The sequence below is a fragment of the Mustela putorius genome, unplaced genomic scaffold (genome assembly GCF_011764305.1).
Source record: "Mustela putorius furo isolate JIRA1106 unplaced genomic scaffold, ASM1176430v1.1 tig00000695_pilon_pilon_pilon, whole genome shotgun sequence".
Classification (NCBI taxonomy): domain Eukaryota; kingdom Metazoa; phylum Chordata; class Mammalia; order Carnivora; family Mustelidae; genus Mustela; species Mustela putorius.
Genome location: NW_025421447.1, coordinates 458410 through 470378, shown reverse-complemented (window position 1 = coordinate 470378; position 11969 = coordinate 458410). Strand labels below are relative to the sequence as shown.

The following is an 11969-nucleotide window of genomic DNA, read 5'->3' as shown; positions in this document are numbered from 1 at the left end:
AACTCAACATCCAGAGAACAAATAATCCAAACAAGAAATGGGAAGAGGACATGTACAGACATTTCTGCAAAGAAGACATCCAGATGGCCAACAGACACATGAAAAAGTGCTCAACATCACTCGGCATCAGGGAAATACAAACCAAAACCACAATGAGATACCACCTCAAACCAGTCAGAATGGTTAAAAGTAACAAGTCAAGAAATGACAGATGTTAGAGAGGATGCAGAGAAAGGGAAACCTCCTACACTGTTGGTAGGAACGCAAGCTGGTGCAACCACTCTGGAAAACAGCCTGGAGGTTCCTCAAAAAGTTGAAAATAGAGCTACCCTACGATTCAAAAATCACACTACTGAGTATTTACCTTAAAGATACAAATGTAATGATCTGAGAGGTCACATGCACCTAAATGTTTATAGCAGCAATATCCGCAATAGCCAAACTATGGAAAGAACCTAGAAGTCCATCAATAGATGAATGGATAAAGAAGATATGGTATATATATATACACACAATGGAATACTTCGCAGCCACCAAAAGAAATTAAATCTCACCATTTGCAAATGACGTGGATGGAAATAGAGGGTATTATGGTGAGTGAAATAAGTCAATCAAAGAAAGGCAATTATCATATGATCTCTCTGATATGAGGAATTTGAGAGGCAGGGTGGGGGGTCATGTGCATTAGGGAAGGAAAAAAATGAAGCAAGATGGTATCGGGAGGGAGACAAACCATAAGAGACTATTAATCTCACAAAACAAATTGAGGGCTGCTGGACAGGGTAGGCGGGTATTTGGGATAGAATGGCTGGGTTATGGACATTGGGTAGTGTATGGGCTATGGTGAGTGCTGTGAAATTTGTAAGCCTGATGATTCACAGACCTGTACCCCTGGGGCAGATAATACATTAGATGTTAATTTTAAAAATGTTAAATGTTTAAAGACCCACTTTTAAATCTGTTTTGGGCCTTGGAAAAAACACATGACAGTTGAATGTAAGTCTGTGCCTGGAGAGCTGATAGTGTATAGTCTGTCTTAGTTCAGTGTTCTACAGTGCACGTTGGTCTGCAGATTATTTGAAAGTGGACACAAGAGCTGTTTCTATCACTGTTGTGATTTAGCAACAGTTTTCCGACTAAAAATTATATACAAATTATAAGGCATATGAAAACTAGTGGTGTTGCAAATATTTTTAGAAAAAGTGACCTGTAACAGAGAGAATATGCTAAATGAATTTGGAAGTGATGCACAAGGGAGCAACATCAAGCAGAACACTGTCACTGGAATTGTGTCTTTGAAGTTGGTCAGATGAGCTCTTAAGGAGAATCCATGAATGACAAGATTTGAGTTGTACTGATTTATGTAGGTTGCACTGCTGAAGTGCCATTTGATGTTATATCCTTCTCACAGGTAAACCTTATAGCCATAGATCTTAATTTTAGATCTTAATTCACCTAACTGGTGAATTTCAGAACCATCATTATTATGCTTTATCATCCACAAAATTGTTATGGCCACATTTTACCCGTTTAATGGTTGAGTTTCCCAAATCTTAAGTTTGATTCTAAAAGGGAAAGGAAAAAACTGCTTGTGAGAATATAAGGAAGATAATAATAATTTTAATATTTCTTTTTAAAGTATATTTCAATTTTCAGACCTACAGATTGTAATGTATAACAGTATATTCGAAAATAGATAATTCTGAAGTTTTCATGATATTTCATCATTAGTTGAAAAAAGATAATTTGTAAAACTTGATTATAGAGCATTGATTATAGAGCAAAATACAGCCTTTTGTTAATTAGAGCTTGATGATTGAAATAGACTGACATACCATACCATTTTAGAATTGAAATTGAAATATTATTTCTCAAAAATTTATTTGATAATTTCAAATATTATACACATATATGCTAATAGAATGCTGAAAATACAATATGTTTTATGGGTAACCAAATTTGGGGTTATGTGAACAGTTTGTATTACTCATTTGGTTTATACTATATTTTTGTCTCAGAAAAACAAATTATTGTTCCCCTCAGAAGTGTTTAGGTATTACTGCAAGCAAGTTTTAATTCTACTGTATGAAATATTTGATGTTTTGTTTGAAACAACAGACATCGAAGAACCAATATATCAACTAATATTCTTACCTTATTTTGGATAAGATAAGATATTCTTATCTTAGTTTGAATGATTGTAATTCAGTTTACTGCATCTAGTTTGGTGTTTGATGGTCTGGAAAAATATTTCACAGTTCTGGGAAATGCTCAATGCCTCTATGAAGCAGCAAATCAATATTGGTCTGACAATATTTGATGCAACTGAAAAAGGTCTATAGGACATAGCACTTGCAAATTTATCTCAATGTACAAAGCTACAATTTTGAATTAACTTGTTCCCCATTGATTCTCTCATGTACCCAAGTATAAAAATTGGTAAGTTTCCCATGTCTTAAGAGTAACATTTGAATTTCAGTTCTGAATTTCAAACAGACAATAAAATATTTTAATGCTAGTTTTTAATCCACCTAAAAGTTTACAGATAAACCTGTTAATTATTATAATTCTTGATCTGAAAGTTTATGTATAGATCACATTCACAATCCCCTTGGTCTAAAACGATTGTGAACGTAGTGTCTGATGCATTCAGTATTTTCTCCTTATATTTGTTTCTATCTCTGAAAAATAAGTAGGAGGAGTTTTCCCTGTAGTTGGATAAAATTTGCTTTTGGCCTTTATTTGGACAACCAAGTTAGGATTCTGTGGATGCTGTAGTTTTGTATAAGGAGAAGCAGGTATCATTTGATCACATTTTCATTTAAGTAGAAAATTTAGCTTATTTGCGAATAAAATATAATAATTATGTAACAATGTGGAAAATAAACCTTATTTTGGAAAAAAAAAAAAAAAAGGACGCTAAATCCCAAAATTGTAAAAAAAGAAAGCATATGCATATATATATATATATTAAAAAAAAAAACAGTGAAAGGAAGCAAAAAATAAAGACTATATCTATAAAATATAAGTGTAAAAATTAAAATTAAAAAAGACTTTAGGGGCACCTGGGCTGCTCAGTGGGTTAAAGCCTCTGCCTTTGGCTCAGGTCATGATCTCAGGGTCCTGGGATCAAGCCCCGCATCAGGCTCTCTGCTCAGCAGGGAGCCTGCTTCCTCCTCTCTCTCTCTGCCTGCCTCTCTGCCTACTTGTGATCTCTCTGTCTTTGTCAAACAAATAAATAAAATCTTTAAAAAAAAAAAAAAGACTTTAAAAAAAGAGTTGAGGAGTGCCTGGGTGGCTCAGCTGGTTAAGTGTCTGCCTTCTGGCTCAGGTCATGATCCGAGGGTTCTGGAATTGAGCCCTACATTAGGCTCCCTGCTCAGCAGGGAATGTGCTTCTGCTGCTGTCTCCCATGTGCCCACTCTCTCTCTCTACCTCAAGTAAATAAATAAAATCTTTAAAAAAAAATCTTTTTTTTTTTAAATTTTGATTTTATTTATTTATTTAACAGAGAGAGAGAGAGATCACAAGTAGACAGAGAGGCAGGCAGAGAGAGAGAGGGAAGCAGGCTTCCTACTGAGCAGAGAGCCTGATGTGGGGCTCGATCCCAGGACCGTGGAATCATGACCTGAGCCGAAGGCAGAGGCTTAACCCACTGAATTGTGGGTTAAGCCTGAGCCACCCAGGCGCCCCTAAAAAAAAAAAACTTAAAGAAAAAACGAAGAGTTGATAAAATGAAAAACTAGTTGAAAAGGGAAAAAGGAAAAGAATATTTTGAACTAAAAGACTAAGGACTTATGAGAAAAAAAGAATTCTATATACTCTTTTCTGCTAATGTGGGAGTTTTTCAGTTCCGAGTGATCCATAAGCTTGGTATTTGACTGATATTCCTGCTGTCTTCTGGGGAAGCGGCCTGTTGCACTGATTTAGAGGTCTTTGTCCGCACAGTGCCTAGTCAGGGGGTGGGCTCAATGTAAACTGCTTCTGGTTTTTCTATGTGGCTTTTCTTCCTTGAAGGCTTTTTGCATCTCTTGCAAAAAGTGGTGGATTTTCTATTTGTAGAATTGCAACAATTCTTAGATCTCAGGTTGAATTCACAGGTGTTCAGAGTGATTTGATAAATATCTAGCTTAATCAAGGGACCAGATGGAATGAGAGCCCCCTACTCTTCCACCATCTTCCTTCCTTCAGCATTTTTTAAAATATAAGTATTTTTCATTTTAAAAATATGCCAGTATAAGATGGGTTTACTAATACCCAAGTGAGTTAGTATTTTAAACTTTAAATTTTCTGATATTGTCAATATTATCACATATAACCCACATAAACAAGATTTCTTTGGTTTCTTCAATAATTTTTCAGGTGTAAAAGGGTCTTGAGAGCAAAAGTCTGAGAATTGGGATCCAAGGAATGCCATAGGCTGTCCTGCAGCTGTAAGGCCACAAGGGAGCAGCATGCTCTCTGGAGTCTCCCCAGCTTTCTTTCCTTTTCTGCACTCTCCCAAATTGCACAACTTCTTACTTAGAGGAAGTAATTCTCTAAGAATGGGTTCCATCAAAACCAAGACAGGCACCTACTTTTCTTCAAATGTTTATCAGATGTTTCAAAAGCAAATCTTATCATCCAGGGCTAAGTAAACATGAAAACCCCAGGTCTAGAGGAGTTAATAATCTAGTGAGGTAAACAGACCCAAAGGCCAGTAATTAGACTGCCACCAAGTTGATGTGTGTGAAAGCCCTATATTTTCTGAAAAGGACTGAATACATCAAAAGAATTTCTTATAGGCAGGGGGAAACCAACAGGGAGATACTGAGATACTTGTTAGGAATTTCTAGAAGGATCTGGAACCTCAGGGCATAATGAGGACAAACATTAGGTTCTGCAAGAGATAGGAGAGGAGTGGTTGGAAAAGCAGAGCCAGGAAAAACAAGAGGTAACAATGGACTTTTCTGTTTAGAAGGTGAAGTTTCCAAGAAGTCATGAGGGTTTGAGTGAAGACAGCAGGTAGAAGGGGTTGGGGAGAATGCTCTGACTTGGGAGTGCTGCAGGTGGGGATCTAAGGAGCTGCTTACTGGTGAGACCTCACTGTGGAAGTGTGGTGTGGGTGCCAGTTTGCTGGGAGCAGGCTGTCTCAGATATTGGTAGGGTGGTCAAGCTTGGTGTGGATTGGTCCAAAGGCCCAGAACAGTGGTCTGACATTGCTTACGGCCTTCCTAAGGTACCAGACACACAGAATGAGCAGTGGAGGGGCAGGGGTGTCAGGAGGTTTGTGGTCAGGAGTCTAGATCCAGAAACCTCCCTGGAAGAGGGGTACCTGCCTGGCTTAGTCAGTAGAACCTATGACTCTCGATCTCAGGGTTTTAAGATTCAGCCCTATGTTGGGTGTAGAGATTACTTTAAAATAAAACCTTTAAAAAGTTGGAGGGGATGCCCCACATTGGGCTCTGCACTGGGCATGGAGCTTACTTCAAAAAAAAAAAAAAAAAAAAAAATCCTGGCCCAAGGGCTGAGAAGAAGGGAGGGAAGGCAATGAGAATGAAGGGAGGTATGAAGGGAGGTATGAAGGAAGAGGCAGCAGGTTGTGTGGCCAGGAGGGGGCTGGGGCCCTAGGCATCATCTGCCCTGTGGGGAGAGTAAGTCTGACTTCCTTTGCTGGGGGTTCCTCAAATGGGGCAGGAACAAGGTCCTGAGAGCTATGAGGCCTGTGTCACCTGAAGTCAATGTTAGAAATGACTAAAGGCCAGCCAATACAGTCTTCTCACTTAGCAGATAAGAAAATGATGGCCTGGACAAGGGAATGAGTGACTGCTAAAGCCCACCTAGCAACTCTAGCAGAACTAGAGATAGAACCCAGCTCTGATATCCCCAGTCTGCCACAAGCTTTTGCCCAGGGTCCCACAAGCAACAGTGTACAGGCAGGGCCTGGGGAGATCCCACCGTGTACCTGGTGTCACTGTTCATTACAGAATAAACAACTGAGAAAGGGCAAACTTCACTGTGGGCGAACAGCAGGACAACAATGGAGAAGGTGATATGGGCAGAAATAGCCCCCCTCTTGGTCCTGGGTGTGCGGTAGGAAGCCTAAAGACAGGACTGGAGCCTCTGTCAGCTTAGTTGTCTGTTTTAACATTACACATGGCTGAGTTCCTCAGCCATTTCACACCCCCCAAGGGCAACCTCCAGAACCACCGTCCAGAAACAGAAAGCTGCCCCAATTCATTGTAGGGGCCAAGGGCAGACCACCCCAAAATGTGCCATTTTGGCATACCAATCATTTAACCCAAGCAAAGAGATAAAGGATCTGTGCTCTAGGAACTACAGAACACTTATGAAAGAAATCGAGGAAGACACAAAGATGGAAAAACATTCCATGCTCTTGGATTGGAAGAATCAGCATTGTGAAAATGTCTATGCTGCCTAGAGCAACCTACATTTTTAATGCAGTCCCTATCAAAATACCATCGACATTTCTCACACAGCTGGAACAAACAATCCTAAAATGTGTATGGAACTAGAAAAGACCCCAAATTGCCAGGCCAATGTTGAAAAAGAAAACCAAAGCTGAGGGCATCACAGTGCCTGACTTCAAACTATATTACAAAGCTGTGATCATCAAGACAACATGATACTTACACAAAAACTGACATATAAATCAATGGAACAGGACAGAGAACCCAGAAATGGACCCCCAGCTCTACGGTCAACTAATCTTCAACAAAGCAGGAAAGCATATCCAATGGAGAAAGGACAGTCTCTTCAATAAATGGTGCTGGGAAAATTAGACAGCCACATGCAGAAGAATAAAACTGGACCATTCTCTGACACCATACACAAAGAGAGACTCAAAATGGATGAAAGACCTCAAGGGGAGACAGGAACCCATCAAAATCCTAGAGGAGAACACAGGCAGAAATCTCTTCAACCTTGGCTACAGCAACATCTTGCTAAACATATCCCCAAAGGCAAGGGGAGCAAAAGCAAAAATGAACTACTGGGACTTCATCAAGATAAAATCTTCTGCACAGCAAAGGAAACAGTCAACAAAACTGTAAGGCAACCTATGGAATGAGAGAAGATATTGGCAAATGATTTAACAGATAAAGGGCTGGTATCTAAGATCTGTAAAGAACTTCTCAAACTCAACACCAAAAAAAAAACAAATAATCCAGTCATGAAATGGCCAGAAGACATGAACAGACAATTCACCAAAGAAGACATACAAATGGCCAACAGACACATAAAAAAATGCTCTACATCAATTGCCATCAGGGAATAACAAATCAAAACCACAATGAGATATTACTTTACAGCAGTTACAGTGGACAAAATTAACCAGACAGGGAACAACAAATTTGGTGACATTGTGAAGAATGGGGAGCCCTCTTATACTGCTGGGGGAAATGCAAGCTGGTACAGCCTCTCTGGAAAACAGTATAAAATAAGAGTTACACTATAGCCCAGTAATTGCACTACTGGGTATTTACCCCCAAAGATAAAGATGTGGTGAAAAGAAAGGGCACCTGCACTCCAATGTTCAGAGCAGCTATGTCCACAATAGCGAAATTGTGGAAGGAGCTGAGATGCTCTTCAACAAAGGAATGGATACAGAAGATGTGACTCATATATACAATGGAATATTACTCAGTTATCAGGAAGGATAACTGAGTTAGGATAAAACAATTTGCATCAACAAGAATGGAACTGCAGGGGATTACACTAAGTGAAATAAGTCAAGCAGAGAAAGATAATTATTATATAGCTTTACTCATATGTGGAATATAAGGAATAGCATGGAGGACCATAAGGGGAGGGAGGGAAAACTGAATGGGAAGAAATCAGAAAGGGAGACAAATCATGAGAGAGGCTGGATTCCAGGAAACAAACTGAGGGTTGCAGAGGGGAGGGAGGTGGATGACAGGGTAACTGGGTGATGGGAATTAAGGAGGATACGTGATGTGATGAACACTGGGTTTTATGTGCAACTGATGAATCTTCAAACATTATGTCAAAACTAATCATTGAGTTTAAATTAAGAAAGGGATGTCATTAAGAAAAAAAAAAAGGGAGTAAATGGAAAGGAAGGAAAGAAAGAAATCAAGAAATAAATCAAGAAATGGATCCCTAAATATAGAGAATACACTGACAGTTACCAGAAGAGAGGGGGATGGCTCAAATAGGTGGTGGGGATTAAGGAGTGAAGTTGTGATGAGCTCAGGGTATTATATGGAAGTGTTGAATCATCATATTTTACAGCAGAATCTAATATTATACTGTATGCCAACTGACTGGAATTAAAATGATTTTTTAAATCTTTTATTTATTTGACAGAGGGGGGGGCACAACTGGGGTGGGGGGGGCAGGCAAGAGAGAAGTAGGTTTCCCGCTGAGCAGGGATCCAGATTCAGATTCAGGGCTCAATCGCAGGACCCTGAGACATGAATGACCTGAGAGGAAGGCAGATTTTTTTTTTTGTTTTTTTAATTTTTATTCACAGAACTCACCATAGCACACACCCTCCCCAATGTCCATCACCCAGTCATCCTATCCCTCCCCTCTTTCTAGCAACCCTCAGTTTGTTTCCTGAGATTAAGAGTCTCTTGCGCTTTCTCTCCCTCCCCATTCCCATCTTGTTTTATTTTTCCCTCTCTTCTTCCCACAAACCCCTGCCCTTCCTTTCAAATTCCTCATATCAGAAAGATCATATGATATTTGTTTTTCTCTGATTGATTTATTTCACTCAGCATAATACCCTCTAGTTCCATCCACGTTGTTGCAAATGGCAAGATTTCATTTTTAATGGCTGCATAGTATCCCACTGTATATATACCACATCTTCTTTATCCATTCATCTGTTGATGGAGATCTAGGCTCTTTCCATAGTTTGGCTATTGTGGACATTGCTGCTATAAACATTTGGGTGCACGTGCCCCTTTGGATCACTACGTTTGTATCTTTAGGGTAAATACCCAGTAGTGCAATTCCTGGGTCATAGGGTAGCTCTATTTTCAACTCTTTGAGGAACCTCCATGCTGTTTTCCAGAGTGGCTGCACCAGCTTGCATTCCCACCAACAGTGTAGGAGGGTTCCCCTTTCTCCGCATCCTTGCCAGCATCTGTCATTTCCTGATTTGTTGATTTTAGCCATTCTGACTGGTGTGAGGTGGTATCTCACTGTGGTTTTGATTTGATGCCAAGTGATGTGGAGCACGTTTTCATGTGTTTTTTGGCCACTTGGATGTCTTCTTTGCAGAAATGTCTATTCATGTCTTCTGCTGATTTCTTGATAGGATTATTTGTTCTTTGGGTTTTGAGTTTGGTAAGTTCTTTATAGATTTTGGTTACCAGTCATTTATCTGTCAGTTGTCTTTTGGTTTTGTTGACTGTTTATTTTGCTATATAAAAGTTTTTAATCTTAATGAAGTCCCAATAGTTCATTTTTGCTTTTGCTTCCCTTGCCTTTGGCAATATTTCTAGGAAGAAGTTGCTGTGGTTGAGGTCAAATAGGTCATTGCCTTTGTTCTCCTCAAGTATTTTGATGGATTCCTGACTCACATTGAGGTCTTCATCCAATCTGAGTGTATTTTTGTGTGTGGTTTAAAGAAATGGTCCAATTTCATTATTCTACATGTGGCTGTCCAATTTTTCCAGCACCACTGGTTGAAGAGACTGTCTTTTTTCCTTTAGACATTCTTTCTTGCTTTGTCAAAGATTAGTTGACCATAGAGTTGATGGTCCATTTTTGGGCTCTCTATTCTGGTCCATTAATCTGTGTGTCTGTTTTTGTGCCAGTTGAAGGCAGATGCTTAACCCACTGAGCCACTCAGGCATCCCTGATTTTTTTTTTTTTTAAAGAACACACATTTATTAGGAATCCCCAAAGGATTTCATGGAACTAAAATCAAGGTGTCAGCTGGGCTGCCTCCCTTCTTGAAGCTCTAGGGGAAAATATGTTTCTTTGCCTTTTCAAGTTTCTACAGTCCCTGGACATTCCTTAGCTTATCGTCCTTTTCTCTATCTTCAGCCCTAACATAAGTAGGTAGAGTCCTCCTCATACAACATCATTCTGACCTCCCTTTCTGCCTTTTCCAGTTTTAAGGTCTGCATGCAATTCCAAGGAGCTGCCTGGGTAATCTGGGGTGATCTCCCTTTCTAAGGTCTTTAACATAAGCATCTATGCAGAGTCCCTTTTGTTGTGTGATGTATCATATTTGCAGGTTCCACACATTAGAATGGAGGAAACTCCTAGGGATGGGGCATTATTCTGTTCACAATATTCACTCAGGGGAAAACTGATGTCAATTGCCTCTCTAAATCTTTTCTATTTCAACAGTTTAGTAAAGGTAAACCACGATCTCAGGGTGCAATCAAAACAAAGGCAAATCAGAACCCTAGAGGGCTCCATCAATGAACATAAAGTTGCCCAAGTACTAGTCTCTTCAGAGTAATTGCTTTGCTTTGTTTTCCAGACTTGTCTTTTTCCCTCAAAAGGTGGACTTTGCAGAAATCTCATCTAAGGGAAGTGCCCAGTTGTGGAGGGAGGGAAGGTGGTGGGAGAGTGGAGTGCCTGGGACCCCACTAACACCTCTCCTCCCCCGCTGTAAACTCTGAACTGGATCTAAGTAGAAAGATGGGTTTCCTTTGAACTTGCCCTTGCCTCTCAACACAGGGATCCCTGTGCACCTCTCCGGGCGGCCACGAGAGGGCGGAGCAGCCTTGCCTTAGGAAACCTTATGAAAAAGCAAGCACCTGGATGTTTTCAGCGTGTGGGATCTGGTTTACAGGGGTCTGCACCAGTGTCCAGAGGTTACTGACTTTGGTCACACCCCCGGGTTGTCCAGGCCTGGTGGGTAGGAGGGGGGAGGACTGGCTTGGAGGCTGAATTCCTCAGGTGCAGCCATCGCACTCTGTCTTCTGCAAACCAGGTTCTGAGCAGAGAGAGAGTGAAAGAGAGGAGAGATATATCTGCACTTCCCTGGCTGGTGGAAAATTGTCCCTCACTTTCTCTCAGGCTGGCGCAGCCTTCCCTGTGCTGAACAGCTGAGTGTGTGTGCGCAAAGGTGTGGAGGTGTCCGCAGGGAGAGGGAAGAGGAGTGGTAACCAGATCAGGCAGGAGGGGAGAAGATGGAGAAGACTGGGAGCGGGAGGAAGGAAGCCCAGACAAGTGGAGGGCTGAGGAGGGAAGAGGAGGAGCATCAGAAATCCAAGGTGAGAGGGGAGCTTGGGGGCAGGGTTAACGGACTGGGAGTTGGTGAGAGAGTGAGGTGAGGCCCTTGACTTCTTGGGCAGGTCCTGTCTGATGTAAATCAGGCAATGTTTTGATGTGGTTCTGGATGGTAGAATTCCCAGGGCTGTGGAAATAGCATAGCTGTTGCTTCCATTGTATTAAGAAGACTTGTGTGGAGGGTTAGGACACTTGAAACAGGACGGGGTGTAAAGGGTTTTGGGGTGTGCCAGCCTAGTGACTATGTTTGTATGGTGGAAGGCATTTGAGGCTCTGATGGGCCAGAGGCGGGGCAAGTCATATTGGGGGGTGGGAAATGTCTTGATTGTGAAAGTGCCTTCTTCAGAGTGAGACTTATCCATTGCACTCCTGTTGTGCTGACCCTGGCAATTTCTCCAACTATGGGAAACTTGGTTGCATAATTTGTTGAAAAGGGGAACTGCATTTATGCTTTTTGGAATCTTCTTAGAAGCAGTATAGTAAGGTCCTTGAGACAGTCGGAATTTATGTTCCTTTCTCTTTTTAGTGCTTAGCTGGTCAGTGCTTTGGTAAAGTTGCTTTGTGTTTTCTCTCTTCCCACCGAGGACAGAGGTAAGAGGCTAGGTGTTACCCCTCAAACACTCCACAAAATCTCAGACAAAGCTTGGACTCTGAAGGGGTTTCTGACTTCATGCTTTCACCAGTGCTGTGGCTCTGTAAAAGTCTCTTTTCGGAACTTGACACTTTCCAACTTTGATTTTCACTTAAGG

At 40.9% G+C, this 11969-nt stretch overlaps 1 non-coding gene across 1 annotated transcript; it reads left to right on the top strand.

The window, feature by feature from the left end:
• The first annotated feature begins 11519 nt into the window (after nucleotides 1–11519).
• On the top strand, nucleotides 11520–11677 carry LOC123392954. The gene has a single exon (XR_006607678.1). It is a non-coding gene; the product is annotated as a U1 spliceosomal RNA (small nuclear RNA).
• The last annotated feature ends 292 nt before the right edge of the window (nucleotides 11678–11969 follow it).